Source organism: Mesoplodon bidens (assembly GCF_964165515.1).
Source record: "Mesoplodon bidens genome assembly, chromosome: 4".
NCBI classification, from domain to species: Eukaryota; Metazoa; Chordata; class Mammalia; order Artiodactyla; family Ziphiidae; genus Mesoplodon; species Mesoplodon bidens.
In genome coordinates this window covers 113065933-113081622 of record NC_138160.1, presented here as the reverse complement: position 1 = coordinate 113081622, position 15690 = coordinate 113065933, and the positions used below count along the sequence as shown (strand labels likewise).

At 45.4% G+C, this 15690-nt stretch overlaps 1 pseudogene across 1 annotated transcript in view; it reads left to right on the top strand.

The window, feature by feature from the left end:
- The first annotated feature begins 5445 nt into the window (after nucleotides 1-5445).
- Nucleotides 5446-15690, top strand: part of LOC308616355 (cytochrome c oxidase subunit 7C, mitochondrial-like) — a 44195-nt pseudogene continuing 33950 nt past the window's right edge. The window contains exon 1 of the transcript in view: nucleotides 5446-5502. The product of the transcript in view is annotated as a cytochrome c oxidase subunit 7C, mitochondrial-like (transcript). The remainder of the gene's footprint in view (nucleotides 5503-15690) is intronic.

The window sequence follows — 15690 nt, the reverse complement described above, 5'->3', positions numbered from 1 at the left end:
AAATCACTCACTTTATTTTGGAATTTTTGATTAAAAAATAATTTTTTATAATCTCAAATGCTAGTAAGCAGAAAGACGCTCTCCGAGGTCCAGCTGTATTCCTCCCTGCCTTAGGCCATGGCTCTGAGAGTCACCACCCCACATCCAGAAAGAAGACAATGGCCATCAAGCGATTGTGGTTCTCTGCACCAGGGACACCCCCAAGTGCAGATCAGGCCACCACATTGGTAAAGGCTCCGTTCTGGGTTGGGACCCCAAGAGACCAAGACAAACCCTGCGTGCCTGCTTTTCAGTACTGAAGGGGGACATTTATTAGCCAGCCCAGTACCCCAGATTCAGGGCAGACCAGGCTTGCCTGGAAAGGTGTGTGCGGCCTGCAGAAAGTGGCCTCCAGGCTCAATGCAGAAACCCGAAGGATACAAGTGGGGTTCAGGCGGGTTCCTTAGGCTATCCCTTTTAAAACCCCATTTCTCTTCTCCCTGTGGCCCTCACACTCAGCTGTGGCACCCCAGTCCCTGCATCATCATAGCACAGCACATTTCAGTAAGTGTTTCTTACACTTGGGTCCCTCTCTCCCCAGTAATAACACAAGGATACGGGCTGGCACTGCTGCATTATTCCCAAATGTCTCAGGCTGTGGTAGGCTCTCCACTGGGCATCAAAGAAGTACAACCCAACAGCCCCATGAAGATAGCCCATATCAGAGAATCTCAGCAAGGAAGAGGCCCCCTTGGGCTCTCAAAACACCCCTTTCCTTCTTGTGCACATCAGTGGCCAAATTGCACTTGTATGCTTTCTGGCTTGAAGGGTCATTTTTCAAGCCACCTGAAGTTGGAAGAGGTGGTCCCATCACAGACACATTAGGTTAGATGCCTTCACCTGCCAACATGGTCATGAGTTTCCTGGGCTGCTGAGGAATGGCCCCTTTCAGAGAAAGGAAGACACAGACCTTGCTTCACTGGAAACAGAGCTTCTCACTCCCACCTAACTGCCCAACCCACCTGCCCGCCACAGAGTTCCCGACATTGGCCAGTCCTCTAGTGTGTTTCATGCATCTCAGTCCACCAAACTCTTGTCCCCAACAACTCCCAGGGTGTGCCTAGACAAATAACATTCATGGATTTTTTTTAAGATACAGTATGTAGATATAGGTTGAAGAAACTGACCTCAAAAGCCTAATATTTAGTTTCACAATAACTGGGATGGATGGAAAACACATCTCACCTTTTTTTTTTTTTCCTGCCTCAATGTCTTGACACATTTTCTTCCAAAGTCCCACTTCTATCCCTGAAATTCTCCAACTTTCGTGAGCTTCTTCCTTTGGAAAACATCTTCTGAATTGTGGCGGTCCCTGGAAGAAAAAGAAAGTCTCTGAGCCTACATGAAGAAGAGCCCACCAACTGCCAGGCCAGAACACTGGCCCCTCTGGACTGCAGGATTGCTGAGTAAAAGACCAATCCAGTCCCAACTGGCCTTTTCAACTGGGAGTGACTTCAGCAGCACCTGTTCCTTTTCCACAATTCCTTCCGCTTCTAAGTGTGTCTGGAAAGCTTCTCTGCCTCTCGTCGTAACTGTGAAGTAGCAAAGCTGGAGATGGCCAGTTTAGGTCTTGCTGCCAGCATTTCAGACACAATTATATAGGAGAGGGGAATCACAGCCCTGAAAACTGTGAAATTTGCAAATTCACAAAGGAAAGTCAATGTGTTTTTAGCAGTGCAACCGACTGAAGGGCTGGCTAGGACTCCACCCGCCCCTTTCTCCCACACATTAGCCCCAGCCGAGGCTCATGGAACACAGTTTGAAAGCCACTGCGGTACGAAGTCATCACAACAGCCAGCGATCCTTCTGATGAACACAAATTATCAGCTATCTACTAATATTTCACATTAAAGGAGTATTCATTTTACCAAAAGAATCACCCCCAAAGCCACTTACGTGATGAACTATTTCAAAATTACTGGATTTTGAAATAAAGTTCATTTCACAAAAATTTAACGTAGATTTTTTTTCAGACTAACAAACAGAAGTAATTGACACCTACGGTGACATTAAAGATTTGAAATGGAGGCCCTCATCCTCCTTCTGCCCAAGTGAGCAAGACCCCACATGGAGGTTCTCGGTCCAAAAGCCCACGCAGCCACCCACGGATTGATGGTGGGAAGAGGGATTTGTCTGCTTCTAGACGCCTGCATGGACTTTCTGTGCAAGTAAGCTTGCTTGTGAACCACACACAGTAAGGCAGATACCATCATCGCAGCCCCAGTAACACTGAGCCAGCGAGCCCTGCCTGGGGCTGGCCCAGGCCCCTTTTTTAAGGCTCCAAGTCATTTGAGGGTCCTGCTACTTTCCCCAAGCCCCCAGAAGTAGCTGGAAGACCCCTGTAAATCTAGGCTGGGGCCACACTCATACCAAGCTTCATATTCTGTGACCTAGAGATAGCGTCACGGGAGACAGCTCAGTCCCTGCAATCCACCACCCCCCAGCCCCATCTCAGCCTCCCAGGTCCAGGTAAGTGCCCTGGAGGACAGCACTCCAGCCCAAATAAAGCCAAGAACCGCCTGCTGCCCTAGGGAATTGTAACTGCTGAGTCTTCACTGAGGAAAACCTGGAGTTGGCTTTGTGTGGCCCCCACTTCTTTTCTGCTGACCAAATAACCTGTGAACTAAAGGAGATTTCAGAACTGAGATGTGAAACAGCTTCATGATGGATATATTTTTCTACAAGGGGCTTAAATAGTAATCCATTCATTTTTCACAATGTGTTTCATTCAGGTACCACGGACACTGCACCATTTCATTACCAAATCCCACAGCTCACTCTCCCATCCTCCTCTTCAGAAGCCAGCCTCCAGGAGCAATGATACTGCTCCCAACGCCCTCCTACACATCCACCAATCTACCTCACATCCTCTTTCTTCCACCCGGCACCTCCTCCTTGCACCTGGCACCTCTGAGCCAGGAGGCCAGACAGGTGATGTAGGATGACAACGATGCCGACATCGATGGCAAAGTTCTTTGCCATCCTCCCCCACCCAGGACCCCAGATCCCACTCCAAGTACAATCAGAACCCACTGGGACATAGCCGCTTGCTACCCAAAATCACACCCCCCAAACCCTAGCTCACAGCCCTTTGGAGTTAGGTGACCAAGACAAGCGAGAACTCAGAACTGTCAGGGAAGTCGGCTATTATCAGACAGAAACTGTCAGACGGGAATATAGACCATAACATCTCAGTCAAGCCCTTAGAGGGCTGAGCTACACCTCCCTCCATCCTCACTTTGTTCTCTGCCTTTCCTGCTCCCTTCCTATGCCTGGGGCCTCCTGCTCATGAGCCACTCCTACAATTCAAGGGGCAACTCACCTGACCACCACACCAGCCCCCAGTGGCCTTTGCATGCTGCTTCCTTGCTTTGGGTACAAGTGAAAAGTCACTCATAGGGCCAGATGTTACTATTTGCTCCCAGATTGGCACATAGGCAAAGCAGTTTTGTTCAAGAAAGTCACTAACTGCCTTGATTTCTCTCCAAAATCAAGAGATCATAGAACAGAGGGGCTTAAAAAAGTTCAAGGGGGAAATATACAGTGTTTATACTCAAGGTGTGACTGCAAGACCCCAAATACCTGGTGGACTACAACCCACTTCCTGCTTCTGTCTACACCAGGTTACCTGCCAAGCCACTTGAGGATTTGAGCATCTTATCTGGGCCTTCAGGGTTTAGGCACCAGCCACCCAGCCGACACCTGGAGCCCAGCAAGCAGAGTTTCACCCATCCTTTGGACCTGTGAGCAGCATTGGGAATTCAACCAAACGCAATGTGTGAAATTATGGAAGATAGGGGGAGAGCAGGAATTGACCTCCAAACTTCACAGCAAGGCTTCTTTAGCCAGCACAAGAGTGTTGAGCATGTGCGTGGTTTTTGGACAAACCGCAATTCACATACCCCTCTTTCCAAGCTCACCTTGACTAACATGGGACCATCCCTTTCTGCTGTGGCCCCAGGGAGCAGGCCATGCCCTGGAGGGCTGTAGAGGGCTCAGTCTGCATGCCACAAAGCAATAACTGTCAACTCGACCCTACCCCCAGCCCAGTGACACGCAGCTCTCCACATGTCACCAAGGCGGGATCAGACAATGCTGCCCAGTGGGGGCACTGTCTTCAAGATCATTTCTGAGGAATGGCAACCATTATTGGCTGGATATGGGGGGCCCAAGAGCTCTCACATGAGAAAATTTCCTAAATCTAAACCTTCATGCACTGCCCAGCATGACATTGGCCATAGCTTTAAGAGTTGTTTGTCCCTTGCTACTTCAGCTGCTTCAGAGAGGTGAGGGACAGTGGTCTGCAAGTCCCCCATCCCAGACCCACAGCACAGCTTTCTGTGGTGCCCCCGACCCACACCCTGACTCCGGCGGCTGGCCAGCCCCCTCTCCGTTCCTGGCCCTTCCCCTTCGCACCCCATCTCCCCCTCCCCCACTGCTCGTGCTTCCTGAAGGCCATGTGAGATGATCTAAAAGCAGACTAGGCATGGAGTTTTGCTGCTGTAGTCACACACGCTGTGTTCATGCTATAGTGTAGTGAACGACCCTCGAGATATGCAGTCACACACACACAATTTGTCCTGTTAGGATTCTCATCCTCCCCCACCTCAGAAAACTTCCAGATCTCTTATGTCGAGGCAGATTACATTATTTTGAGCAGTTGTGTAGACTCCAAAATATATTTTCTGTAATCACTGGTATTTCTCAAAAGGCCTCCTATAATTACTATACATGTGAATTTTTCCTTATTTATAAAATATATATAAATTATTTTTAATACATCAACTTTAGTAGAAATTTGTACCAACACAGCAACTGTATGTGGCATTGGAGATAAGTTTGTGTTTGCTTTGATGTATTTCACAGTATTGGACACACCATGTATTTGCAGTACCACTTGATATAAAGACAATTCACAGATTATCATAAAGTATTGTCATTGTAAATGCTCTTTTTCTGAGGACTTTACAATAAAACGTGAAAAAAGTTACCCAGTCTGTATGCACTTGCTAAAGCGAGAACTGCCTAAGGCAGGACTACTCGGGGGCCTTCTCCCCCTTCTCCATCGCCATTATAGGTCCATGATGGTCAAAGCAAAATGGACCCTGCTCTGGCCCAGTCCAAAGAGAGCCTGGACAAAGGCAGGCATCTGACCCCAGAAGTCTCTCTTCCCCATGTTGAAGTTTCAGGTCCCAAAATGCACAACTAACATCTGGCTCAAAACTTCTCGTCATCTGCCCTGCAAGCCCTTAAAATCCACCCCAGCCCCCAGACTCTTATCCATTTCTTGAGTCCAGTCACTCTGGATTCTTACTGGGGCAGACTTTCCAGCTAGGATGCAGAATGTATAAAGTGCTTGGTGATCACCAAGCTACCATGTGGATGGAGCACCTGCTATGTGCCAGCATGGCGCTAGGGAGGGGGACCCAGGGCCGCACAAAGGAGACACAGTCCCTGCCCTTGGTGAGTTTCAAGTCCTCTGTGCCATGACCAGTAGTGCAGGTTCTACAAAGAAACACACACACTCTGTGTGTATGTGTGTGCATGTCTCTGTGTGTGTATGTGTGTGTAGGGAAAGGGAGATATAGTTTAAGGAATTGGCTCATGCAGTTGTGGAGGCTGGAAAGTCCAAATCTGTAGGGCAGGTGGGCAGCTGGAGACCCAGAGAAGAGTTTCAGTTCAACTTCTAAGGCAGTTTGTTGGCTGAATTCCCCCTTCTTCAGGGGAGCTCAGTATTTTGATTTTAAGACCTTCAACTGATTGGATGAGGCCCACCCACACTATGGTGGGTAATCTGCTTTACTCAAAGTCTACTGATTTGTTAGAGAGGAGTCAAGATGGCGGAGGAGTAGGAGAACATGGAGTTCATCTCTCCCCACAAATGCATCAAGAATACATCTATAAATGGAAAAAATCTCACAGAGCACCTGCTGAACACTAGCAGAGGAACTCGGACACCTAAAAGCACAAGAAAGATTCTCACATAACTGGGTAGGATGAAAGAAGGAAAAAGGAAGAGGAGAGGAAGCAGGATGAGACCTACACCCCTGGGGGGAGCTGAAGGTGAGGACAGGTTCCCGCATCCGGAGAAGGCCCCCCACTGACAGGAGATCATGTGGGACAGAAGGGGAGCTTTGGGGGCTCAGAGGAGAGTGCAGCAACTGGTCTGTGGCAGGCAGGGCAGAATGAGACCTACACAGAGGGTCCAAGCCGCGGCCCTGCACATCCCAGACTGAGACATGTGCCCAGGGGCTGGGTGCTGGAACGTGGGGTTTAGAGAGCAGACCCAGGGAGAGAACTGCTGTTCTCTGCAAGGTGACAGCCTGAGGGGACAGGAGAGACGAGCTCCTCAACCAGGAATCCTCCTGGAAAAAGCCCGGATCGCCATAGAAGCAAAGCGCCATTGTTGAGGGACACACAAAGGGCGAGGTCGCCATTGAAGCCTCTCTGCCCATGCACCAGCCCCTGCCTCCATGAGCATTAGGAAGGGCTCCCGCCAGGGCTGGCTCTCTCACACCTATGGCCACTGGCTCGCTCCCCCATGCACCCCATCCCCTCCAGAGCCAGCTCTCTTGCACCCACGGCCTCTGGCTCTGCTGTGTGACCCATCCCCACAGGGCTGGGCTCTTGTGCTCCAGGGCAGCCTTGGGAGCAGATGCCTGTGGGTGGCCCACACACAGAGGTGGAGCTGAAACCACAGCTGAGCCCCAGGGACTGTGCAACTATGAAAGAAGAGCTGAAATCTCTCCTCACAGCTGCACAAATGGCAGAATTACACCCCCACAACTGGCTTTGTAAACTCAGCACCTGAAGAACATCTAAACAGTCAACAAATGCTCCTGCAGCTGAGACGGGTCTAGCTTTAGCAGCTGTGGACTTTGTGAGCACATACATGTGGGGGATGGGCCAGGCCAGAGTCTGAGCCACCCCCATAGTACCCACAGCAGGTCCAGATCCATGATTACTGCAATCTCCTGGGACCTGACATCAGTGGGTCTACGCTAGTGGCCTGGTGAAAACAACTCCTGAGAGACACCAAGGCCAATTGCCGGCCTACCAGTGGTTAAGGTGGGGCTGAGAGCAGAGCCGACAACAGAGTAACTTGTGAGTTCAAACAACGGGTAAAAGGTGACACAACAGAGCATGTTCATGGGTGAATAGCGCCGAAGGAGGAATACTCAGTGGCTTCTCTCTTATTGGGACTGCTCCAACACCACCTCCCTCGCACTGCAGATCAGAAACACAGCTAAGAAACAGATCTGGAGGCCTCTACTCCAATACCTAGGGAGCAGACCCCACCCCTGACAGGGCAGTGACAACCACAGAGCAAAGGGGAGGCTCCACTCAATACCCAGGGCAGGCTTTGGTCACCAAAACACCAGTCAAATACCCTATCAGGGAGACAACAGCTAGCATACACTGAAGAGATGACAACCATACTGAAAACAAACACTGCACCCAAAAAAAAAAATTCAAACCCATGCAGGCTACACAGGGACATTCCCACATAAAAATAACTCTCCAAGACAGTATGAGGGTCTGGCATCTGGAGGAAGAACCCCCAGAGCATTTAGCCTTGAAGACCAGTGGGTCTTGAGGGCAGGAGCCCCACAGGGCTGGGGGAAAGAGAGACTCCACTCTTGGAGGGTGTACACAAGGTACCAAGAGCACCTGGACCCAGCACAAAGCAGTAACTCCATAGGAACCTGGGCTAGACCTACCTAGGGGTCTTGGAGGGTCTCCTGGGGAAGCAGGGCTTGGCTGTAGTTCACTGTGGGGGCAACAACACTGGTAGCAGAGGCCCCAGGGAATATTAATCAGCATGAGCTCTACAGGAAGTCCCCATTTCAGCACCAAGACTCAACCCCACCCAACAGCCTGCAGGCTCCAGCGCTGAAATGCCTCAGGCCAAACAACCAGCAAGACAGGAACACAGCTGTACCCATCAGCAGACAGGCTGCCTAAAGTCCTACTAAGCTCACAGACAAAACAAAACACACCAATCGACACAGCCCTGCCCACCAGAGGGACAAGACCCAAATCCACCCACCAGAGGGCAGGCACCAGTCCCCGCAACGAGGAAGCCTGCAAAAGGCCCTGGACCAAACTCACCCACTAGGGGGCACACACCAAAAGCAAGAGGAACTACGATTCTGCAGCATGTGTAAAGGATACCACAAACACAGTAAGTTAGACAAAATGAGATGACAGAGAAATATGTTTCAGACAAAGGAGCAAGATAAAAACCTACAAGAACAACTAAATGAATAGGAGATAGAAAATCTACGTGAAAAAAATTTAGAGTAATGAAAGTAAAGATGATCCAAGATCTTGGAAAAAGGATGGAGGCACAGACCAAGATACAAGAAATGCTTAACAAAGAGTTAGAAGATTTAAAGAACAAACAAACACAGATGAACAATACAAAAACTGAAATGAAAAATATACTAGAAGGAATTGATACCAGTATAACTGAGGCAGGAAAACGAATAAGTGAGCTGGAAGACAGAGTGGTGGAAATCACTGCCACAGAACAGAATAAAGGGGAAAAAATGATAGAAGGAAATGAGGACAGTCTCAGAGGCTACTGGGGCACCATTAAATGCACCAACATTCACATTTTAGGGGTCACAGAAGAAGAAGAGAAAGAGAAAGGGCCTGAAGAAATATTTGAAGAGATTATAGTCAAAAACTTCTCTAACATGGGAAAGAAATTGTCACCCAAGTCCAGGAACTACAGAGAGTCCTATACAGGATAAACCCAGGAGGAACACGTCGAGAAACATATTAATCAAACTGACAAAAATTAAAGACAAAGAAAAATATTAAAACAATGAGGGAAAAGCAATAAATAATATACAAGGGAATCCCCATAAGGTTATCAGCTGATTTTTCAGCAGAAATTCTGCAGGCCAGAAGGGAGTGACATGATATATTTTTAAGTGATGAAAGGGAAAAACCTTCAGCCAAGAATAATCTAACCAACAAAGCTCTCATTCAGATTCAACAGAGAAATTAAAAATTTACAGACAAGGAAAAGCTAAGAGAATTCAGCACCACCAAACCAGCTTTACAACAAATCCTAAAGGAACTTCTCTAGGCAGGGGGGAAAAAAAAAGATGCCACAGCGCAGGGAAAGGACTGGGGCTGGCGGCGAGAACTCAGCCTGAAGGGGGCTAATGTGCCACAGCTAGCCGGCAGGGAGTCCGGGAAAACTCTGGAGCTGCCGAAGAGGCAAGAGACTTTTTCTTCCCTCTTGGTTTCCTGGTGCGCGAGGAGAGGGGATTAAGAGCGCTGCTTAAAGGGGCTCCACAGACGGGCGCGAGTCACGACTGAAAGCGCGGAGCCCAGTGACGGGCGTGGGACGCTGGGGCTGCTGCTGCCGCCGCCAAGAAGCCTGTGTGCGAGTGCAGGTCACTGTCCACACCGCCCTTCCGGGAGCCTGTTTAGCCCGCCACTGCTGGGGTCCCGGGATCCAGGGGCGGCTTCCCTGGGAGAACGCACAGCGCGCCTCGGGCTGGTGCAACGTCACGCCGAACTCTGCCGCTGCAGGCTCGCCCCGCACTCCGTGCCCCTCCCTCCCGGCCGGCCTGAGTGAGCCAGAGTCCCCGAAGAGGCTGCTCCTTTAACCCTGTCCTGTCTGAGCGAAGAACAGACGCCCTCCGGCGACCTACACGCAGAGGCGGGGCCAAATCCAAAGCTGAGACCCAGGAGCTGTGAGAACAAAGAAGAGAAAGGGAAACCTCTCCCAGCAGCCTCAGAAGCAGCGGATTAAAGCTCCACAATCAACTTGATGTACCCTGCATCTGTGGAATACATGAATAGACAACAAATCATCCCAAATTGAGGAGCCAGGAGTCAGTGCTGTGCCTCTGAGGTGGGAGAGCCAACTTCAGGACACTGGTCCACAAGAGACCTCCCAGCTCCACATAATATCAAACGGCGAAAATCTTCCAGAGATCTCCATCTCAACACCAGCACCCAGCTTCACTCAACGACCAGCAAGCTACAGTGCTGGATACCCTATGCCAAACAACTAGCAAGACAGAAACACAACGCCACCCATTAGCAGAGAGGTGGCCTAAAATCATAAAAAGTCCGCAGACACCCCAAAACACACCACCAGACGTGGACCTGCCCACCAGAAAGACAAGATCCAGCCTCATTCACCAGAACACAGGCACTAGTACCTTCCACCAGGAAGCCTACACAACCCACTAAACCAACCTTAGCCACTGGGGACAGACACCAAAAACAACGAGAACTACGAACCTGCAGCCTGCAAAAAGGAGACCCCAAACACAGTAACATAAGCAAAATGAGAAGACAGAAAAACACACAGCAGGAGAAGGAACAAGATAAAAACCTACCAGACCTAACAAATGAAGACGTAATAGGCAGTCTACCTGAAAAAGAATTCAGAATAATGATGGTAAAGATGATCCAAGATTCTATTTCCCAGATCCAAAATCTTGGAAATAGAATAGACAAAATGCAAGAAACAGTTAACAAGGACCTAGAAGAACTAAAGATGAATCAAGCATCGATTAAAAACACAATACATGAAATAAAAAATACTCTACATGGGATCAATAGCAGAATAACTGAGGCAGAAGAACGGATAAGTGAGGTGGAAGATAAAATAGTGGAAATAACTGCTGCAGAGCAAAATAAAGAAAAAAGAATGAAAAGAACAGAGGACAGTCTCAGAGACCTCTGGGACAACATTAAACGCACCAACATTCGAATTATAGAGGTTCCAGAAGAAGAAGAGAAAAAGAAAGGGACTGAGAAAATATTTGAAGAGATTATAGTTGAAAACTTCCCTAATATGGGAAAGGAAATAGTTAATCAAGTCCAGGAAGCACAGAGAGTCCCATACAGAATAAATCCAAGGAGAAATACGCCAAGACACATATCAAACTGTCAAAAATTAAACACAAAGAAATCATATTAAAAGCAGCAAGGGAAAAACAACAAATAACACACAAGGGAATCCCCATCAGGATAAAAGCTGATCTATCAGCAGAAACTCTACAAGCCAGAAAGGAGTGGCAGGACATAATTAAAGTGATGAAGGAGAAAAACCTGCAACCAAGATTACTCTACCCAGCAAGGATCTCATTCAGATTTGATGGAGAAATTAAAACGTTTACAGACAAGCAAAAGCTGAGAGAGTTCAGCACCACCAAACCAGCTTTACAACAAATGCTAAAGGAACTTCTCTAGGCAAGAAACACAACAGAAGGAAAAGACCTACAATAACGAACCCAAAACAATTAAGAAAATGGGAATAGGAACATACATATCGATAATTACCTTAAATGTAAATGGACTAAATGCTCCCACCAAAAGACACAGATTGGCTGAATGGATACAAAAACAAGACCCATATATATGCTGTCTACAAGAGACCCACTTCAGACCTAGAGACACATACAGACTGAAAGTAAGGGGATGGAAAAAGATATTCCATGCAAATGGAAATCAAAAGAAAGCTGGAGTAGCAATTCTCATATCAGACAAAATAGACTTTAAAATAAAGACTACTAGAAGAGACAAAGAAGGACACTACATAATGATCAAGGGATCGATCCAAGAAGAAGATATAACAATTGTAAATATTTATGCACCAAACATAGGAGCACCTCAATACATAAGGCAAATACTAACAGCCATAAAAGGAGAAATCAACAGTAACACAATCATAGTAGGGGACTTTAACACCCCACTTTCACCAATGGACACATCTTCCAAAATGAAAATAAATAAGGAAACACAAGCTTTAAATGATACATTAAACAAGATGGACTTAATTGATATTTATAGGACATTCCATCCAAAAACAACAGAATACACATTTTTCTCAAGTGCTCATGGAACATTCTCCAGGATAGATCATATCTTGGGTCACAAATCAAGCCTTGGTAAATTTAAGAAAATTGAAATTGTATCAAGTGTCTTTTCTGACCACAATGCTATGAGACTAGATATCAATTACAGGAAAAGAGCTGTAAAAAATACAAACACATGGAAGCTAAACAATACACTACTTAATAACGAAGTGATCACTGAAGAAATCAAAGAGGAAATTAAAAAATACCTAGAAACAAATGACAATGGAGACACGACGACCCAAAACCTATGGGATGCAGCAAAAGCAGTTCTAAGAGGGAAGTTTATAGCAATACAATCCCACCTTAAGAAACAGGAAACATCTCGAATAAACAACCTAACCTTGCACCTAAAGCAATGAGAGAAAGAAGAACAAAAACACCCCAAAGTTAGCAGAAGGAAAGAAATCATAAAAATCAGATCAGAAATAAATGAAAAAGAAATGAAGGAAACGATAGCAAAGATCAATAAAACTAAAAGCTGGTTCTTTGAGAAGATAAACAAAATTGATAAACCATTAGCCAGACTCATCAAGAAAAGAAGGGAGAAGACTCAAATCAATAGAATTAGAAATGAAAAAGGAGAAGTAACAACTGACACTGCAGAAATACAAAAGATCATGAGAGATTACTACAAGCAACTCTATGCGCATAAAATGGACAACCTGGAAGAGATGGACAAATTCTTAGAAATGCACAACCTGCCAAGACTGACTCAGGAAGAAATAGAAAATATGAATAGACCAATCACAAGCACTGAAATTGAAACTGTGATTAAAAATCTTCCATCAAACAAAAGCCCAGGACCAGATGGCTTCACAGGCGAATTCTATCAAACATTTAGAGAAGAGCTAACACCCATCCTTCTCAAACTCTTCCAAACAATATCAGAGGAAGGAACACTCCCAAACTCATTCTACAAGGCCACCATCACCTTGATACCAAAACCAGGCAAGGATGTCACAAAGAAAGAAAACTACAGGCCAATATCACTGATGAACATAGATGCAAAAATCCTCAACAAAATACTAGCAAGCAGAATCCAACAGCACATTAAAAGGATCATACACCATGATCAAGTGGGGTTTATTCCAGGAATGCAAGGATTCTTCAATATACGCAAATCAATCAATGTGATACACCATATTAACAAGTTGAAGGAGAAAACCCATATGATCATCTCAATAGATGCGGAGAAAGCTTTCGACAAAATTCAACACCCATTTATGATAAAAACCCTGCAGAAAGTAGGCATAGACGGAACTTTCCTCAACATCATAAAGGCCATATATGACAAACCCACAGCCAACATTGTCCTCAATGGTGAAAAACTGAAACCATTTCCACTAAGATCAGGAACAAGACAAGGCTGCCCACTCTCACCACTCTTATTCAACATAGTTTTGGAAGTTTTAGCCACAGCAATCAGAGAAGAAAAGGAAATAAAAGGAATCCAAATTGGAAAAGAAGAAGTAAAGCTGTCACTGTTTGCAGATGACATGATACTATACATAGAGAATCCTAAAGATGCTACCGAAAAACTACTAGAACTAATCAATGAATTTGGTAAAGTAGCAGGATACAAAATTAATGTACAGAAATCTCTGGCATTCCTGTACACTAATGATGAAAAATCTGAAAATGAAATCAAGAAAACACTCCCATTTACCATTGCAACAAAAAGAATAAAATATCTAGGAATAAACCTACCTAAGGAGACAAAAGACCTGTATGCAGAAAATTATAAGACACTGATGAAAGAAATTAAAGATGATACAAATAGATGGAGAGATATACCATGCTCCTGGATTGGAAGAATCAATATTGTGAAAATGACTCTACTACCCAAAGCAATCTACAGATTCAATGCAATCCCTATCAAACTACCACTGGCATTTTTCACAGAACTAGAACAAAAAATTTCAAAATTTGTTTGGAAAAACAAAAGACCCCGAATAGCCAAAGCAATCTTGAGAACGAAAAACGGAGCTGGAGGAATCAGGCTCCCTGACTTCAGACTATACTACAAAGCTACAGTAATCAAGACAGTGTGGTACTGGCATAAAAACAGAAAGATAGATCAGTGGATCAGGATAGAAAGCCCAGAGATAAACCCACGCACATATGGCCAACTTATCTTTGATAAAGGAGGGAGGAATGTACAGTGGAGAAAGGACAGCCTCTTCAATAAGTGGTGCTGGGAAAACTGGACAGGGACATGTAAAAGTTTGAGATTAGATCATTCCCTAACACCATACACAAAAATAATCTCAAAATGGATTAAAGACCTAAATGTAAGGCCAGACACTATCAAACTCTTAGAGGAAAACATAGGCAGAACACTCTGTGACATAAATCACAGCAAGATCCTTTTTGACCCACCTCCTAGAGAAATGGAAATAAAGACAAAGATAAACACATGGGACCTAATGAAACTTCAAAGCTTTTGCACAGCAAAGGAAACCATAAACAAGACCAAAAGACAACCCTCAGAATGGGAGAAAATATTTGCAAATGAAGCAACTGACAAAGGATTAATCTCCAAAATTTATAAACAGCTCATGCAGCTCAATAGCAAAAAAACAAACAACCCAATCCAAAAATGGGCAGAAGACTTAAATAGGCATTTCTCCAAAGAAGATATACAGACTGCCAACAAACACATGAAAGAATGCTCAACATCATTAATCATTAGAGAAATGCAAATCAAAACTACAATGAGATATCATCTCACACCAGTCAGAATGGCCATCATCAAGAAATCTAGAAACAATAAATGCTGGAGAGGGTGTGGAAAAAAGGGAACACTCTTGCACTGCTGGTGGGAATGTGAATTGGTACAGCCACTATGGAGAACAGTATGGAGGTTCCTTAAAAAACTAAAAATAGAACTACCATATGACCCAGCAATCCCACTACTAGGCATATACCCTGAGAAAACCATAATTCAAAAAGAGACATGTACCAAAATGTTCATTGCAGCTCTATTCACAATAGCCCGGAGCTGGAAACAACCTAAGTGTCCATCATCGGATGAATGGATAAAGAAGATGTGGCACATATATACAATGGAATATTACTCAGCCATAAAAAGAAACGAAACTGAGCTATTTGTAATGAGGTGGATAGACCTAGAGTCTGTCATACAGAGTGAAGTTAGTCAGAAAGAGAAAGACAAATACCGTATGCTAACACATATATACGGAATTTAAAAAAAAAAAATGTCATGAAGAACCTAGGGGCAAAACGGGAATGAAGACGCAGACCTACTTGAGAATGGACTTGAGGATATGGGGAGGGGGAAGGGTGGGCTGTGACAAGGCGAAAGAGAGGCATGGACGTGTATACACTACCAAACGTAAGGTAGATAGATAGTGGGAAGCAGCCGCAGAGCACAGGGAGATCAGCTCGGTGCTTTGTGACCGCCTGGAGGGGTGGGATGGGGAGGGTGGGAGGGAGGGAGATGCATGAGGGAAGGGATGTGGGAACAGATGTATATGTATGACTGATTCACTTTGTTATAAAGCAGAAACTAATTAAAAAAATAAATAAATAAACTTATAAAAAAAAAAAAAAGAAGAAGATGTGGCACATATATACAATGGAATATTACTCAGCCATAAAAAGAAACGAAACTGAGCTATTTGTAATGAGGTGGATAGACCTAGAGTCTGTCATACAGAGTGAAGTTAGTCAGAAAGAGAAAGACAAATACCGTATGCTAACACATATATACGGAATTTAAAAAAAAAATGTC